General features: G+C 36.5%; 1 long non-coding RNA gene across 1 annotated transcript; it reads left to right on the top strand.

The window, feature by feature from the left end:
- On the top strand, positions 614–1,231 carry LOC110263261. Its single transcript, XR_002348600.1, has 2 exons — positions 614–660; positions 776–1,231. It is a non-coding gene; the product is annotated as an uncharacterized LOC110263261 (long non-coding RNA).

The raw sequence follows: 4,536 nt of genomic DNA on the forward strand, positions 1-4,536 counted from the left end.
TAAACGTGGAAATGGAAGAAGGCAACCCTGGAGTGTGGAATTGTCGAACACGTTTAAGCTTCAGTTTAAGGTTAAACTGGAGGTTAAACGTGGAAATGCTTCCTGAGTGGAATTCTCATTTTGGCGTTTAACCTCCAGTTTAAGGTTAAACTGGAGGTTAAACTTCAGTTTCAGCATTTCTTAGCCTTCATGATTCTGGCGTTTAAGCTCCAGTTTAGGCTTAAACTGGAACTTAAACGCCATTTCCAGCATTATATGGCTTGGTAGTTTAAGTTCCAGTTTAAGCTTAAACTGGAACTTAAACTCCACATGTGATATTCAAGCTTCCTTTATTGATTTTGTTGCTTCCTTGCCTAGCCTCTTCTTTCCTGAAATCATCCAAACAATTGTATCAAAGTCTTGCAAAATTTCATGAGAATTCTTCCATTCATAGCATTCAAGGAATATAACTAAAAACTCATGGAATTTGCATCAAAATCTTCATGTTGAATGATTTAAGACAAGCATGACTAATTGGCCCAAAATGATTACTTAAGGCTCAAGAAAATACATAAAACAACTAAAAATAAAAGAAAAAGGCTAGTGAAACTAGCCTAAGATGCCTTGGCATCACGTGGGATATCCTCCCTTCTAGCTGATGGTTTAGCTGTTGCTGTACAGGTACTGCCAATATACCATATATTATTATTAGTTACTTATTATAGAAACTTAAAGCACATATATATTTACAAAAAATTGAAAGGAGTATCTAATAATAAGTTTGGTTGGGTGACAGGCAATTCTAGCATGTGCCTTTGCTGAGAAAAATTTTGACAAAGTAACGGCTGAAGGATCAAAAGGAGAGGAAAAAGCAGGAAATTAGGACTCATAATGCTCAGTTGCATGTTGCAGTATCCGTGGCAGGCCTAGTTGCTGCCGTTGCGGCCATTGCAGCTTCAATAGAGTGTACATTGTAGAATCAATAGAGTGTACATAGCAGCCATAAGAAAGTGTACATAGCTGCCATAAAGTTCTACACTTACCATATGAGTGGTCTCTAGCTTAGCTTGCATTGTTCAAGAAATTTTAGAAAATTCTAAGGATACTACTCTACTAATGTTTGTGAGACATGAATGTAATTTTCACTCCATATGGATGTACAAGTGTATATTATTGAATAAGTAGAGTTATATGCAAAGAAATATTATATAGATAATCTATTTTTCATATATCTCAAAGAAGAAAAAAATAATATATAATTTATTTGAGTTGAGTTGAGTTTTTTTATATTTATTTTATATGAAAACAAATTTATTTTGTAATTAGAAAAATAAAAAAAAATTATATTTTACCTTATTGACGGATTTACAGACGGATTTTTTGTCTGTAATCAGAACGTGGGATGATTTTCCAAAGTTCAAATTACAGACGGAAAATTCGTCGGAAAATCTGTCTGTAATTACAGACAGAAAATCCGTCGGAAAATCCGTCTGTAATTACAGATGAAAAATCCGTCTGTAATTACAGACGGAAAATCCGTCTGAAAATCCGTCTGTAATTACAGACGGAAAATCTGTCGGAAAGTTCGTCGCTTTTGGGAAATGGATAGAAAATTTACAGAGGGAAAATCCGTCGGTAACTGGTAAAAATCCGTCTGTAATTTTCCGACGGAAAATAAATCCGTCGGTAAATAATTTCCGACGGGGCTTTTACAGAGGGACAAAATCCGTCGGTAATTTCGTCGGTAACCAAAAATCCGTCTGTAATAAAGACCGAATCCGTCTGTAAATCTGTCTGTTTTTATCCATTTTCTAGTTGTGATACTTTTCTTTTGTGCCTTCCAAGTGTTTGATGAAATGCTTGATGGGATTTTTGTGTAGATTTTGTTCCTCTTGGCCTAGGTAGAGTAATTAGTGACACTTGAGTTATCTAATTCCTTTGTTGATTGATAATTGGAGAGATTGCTAATTGGTTTGGAGTGCACTAAAGCTAGTCTTTCCTTGGGAGGTGGCTAGGACTTGTGGCTCAAGTCAATTCATCCACTTGACTTTCCTTTAATTAGTAAGGGTTAACTAAGTGGTAGCAATGAACAATTCTCATCACAATTGAGAAGGATAGTTTGTACTTGTGACAAACAAATTTTTGCATGAAAGGATTATTGTTGGTTTAGAGACTATACTTCAACGAGAATTCATTTGTGAAATTCTATACCATCAAAAATCCATTCATCAAAATGGCGCCGTTGCCGGGGATTTGCAATGGTGTTGTGTTATTGGTTATTGTACATATGTGAATATTGTGAATAGGTTTATCTTTTGTTGTTTCTTAATTTTTGTTAGTTTTATTTTGTTCTCTCATTATGAATTCTCACCACTTTGGCTTTGAGTTTGGTTCTAAGTGTGTTGTAGGAAATGTGGACTTTAATGCTAACATGTACCAAGGATGGAACACTCCAAGATGGGAGGAGCCTCAAGGAATTGATCACTCCTATTGGCATCAACCTCCGGACACTTATAGGTATAATTCTCATCCTAATGCATGTCAATTCAATGGCTATGGTGACTCCTTTTATGACAATCAACCACTACCATATGCCTATGAATCTTATCCTCAACATGACGCTCAACCATACTCACAAGCCCATTTCTACCAAGTACCTTTATGTGACCCTTATCCGTCATATAACCAATCACCCATACCACATCCTTGTGATCATTATGAGCAAGAACCTTTAGAACCACCACAACCTTATCAAGATTACTACCATGAACCACCTCAATACTCATCATCTCCATACCTTTACCAAGAAGAACCACCTTCCTACCATGAACCCTCTCTCCAAAATAATGAACCTTCCTATTCACCCCAAGCCCCAATAGACGACCCTCTCACTTTGTTACTCCAAGGACAAGAAGCCATGAAACGGGATACACTTGAGTTTGTGACCAATTTGACCAAGGCGGTGCACACTTTAGCCCACCAATGCTTGAATACTCAAGGTACTTCCGTGACCACATGTGAAAAGTCAAAAGAAGAGCAAAGCGTGAAGGAAAAATTGGAAAATTCGGTGGAGAAGGAGGAGTCCAATTTTGTGTTGGAACAATTGGAGAAGCCTATAATCATTGAAGAAAGGGGAGAAGTGGTTGAAGATTTCGGAGATGTTGAAAGTCCATGGGAATGTAGCATCATGGAGAACTCTTCCAAGAAGCTTGATATTGATGTTGAGGAGGGTGCGCAATCTCCAAGACATATCATCATTGGAGACTTGGAAGAGGTTTATCAAGAGATGGATTCAATCATGGATGAATTTCTCTCTACAACGGAATCTTCACCCGTTGGACATGGAGTTGAAATTATAGAAGAGTATGCACAACTCCCCACACTTAAACCAAGCATGTCCTCATGCTTAAACCAAGAATGAAGTAAGGGTATGGCATTTATTCAATGGAAACTAACTAAATGCAATCTACCTATATGCAACTATCTACACTAGCCTAAGCTAATCAAAGATCCAAATAAAGGACATTTATTGTTTTTCGCTTTAAGGCTTGTAATGTGCTAAATTAAGAACAAGTGGGTTAATCGTAGGCTCAAATTTGGCTAACAATGGAAGATAAAAGGTAGGCTACTTGGGTAAGTGAGCTAAATGAAATGATGGCCTCAATCACATAAATGCATGAATACACAAAATAATGGACATAAAGAATCAAACAAATCAAAGATTACAATCATAGAAAGAGAATAATGCACACAAGAAGGAAAAATAAGTGGTTATAAGATGTAACCACACCGTTAGGCTCAAATCTCACAAGCTTGTGTTCTTAGCTCATAAATCATGTTCCACAAAATATATAATTCAAGCAAGTTCTATGAAAAGTTTTTTCACTCAAATCAATTGGTGCCCTATAGATAGAAATCCTTGGAAAATTTCATTATTTTGACTAAGCTTATTGTGTATATATATGCAAAAATAAGAAAATGAACAAAAATCCAAAAAAACTAAAATGAAATGCAAAAGTGTTGGGATTAGAAATTTGTCACCCAAAATCGCCGACCGGTCGGACGACCTCCCCACACTTAAAAGTTTGCACCGTCCTCGGTGCACTCAAAGATGAGCAAGGGGTACGGCGACTCTCCGGATTGCTATGTGTTCTTTCTTCCACTTCCATGGTTGCTTGTGGTGCCTTCGTTATGAAAAACAAAAATATAACACCATAAGATGAGAAGATATAAAAGCAAGGAAGCATACATTGTTGGAATGAGGTAAATCACTAGAATGAAGTGAGTGAATTAGTGTGACATTAAGAAATATTAGGTGTGTGAATTCTAAATTGCGCGGTTTAGAATACACATTAGCATAAAAGCTATGTCACAAAAGAAGCATGCACGTCACTTATCCTAGTGTGCTTGAGATGCTTTAAGTAAACTTGTAAGGTAAAACAAGCATTAAAGAAGCATGAAAGCATTCAAGTCAAACATATGGATGCATATAATCATGAACACAATGCATTAAGGTAAATGCACAACATCATCCATCAAGAGGTTGCCTAATCGAGG

The sequence above is a fragment of the Arachis ipaensis genome, chromosome B06 (assembly GCF_000816755.2).
Source record: "Arachis ipaensis cultivar K30076 chromosome B06, Araip1.1, whole genome shotgun sequence".
NCBI classification, from domain to species: Eukaryota; Viridiplantae; Streptophyta; class Magnoliopsida; order Fabales; family Fabaceae; genus Arachis; species Arachis ipaensis.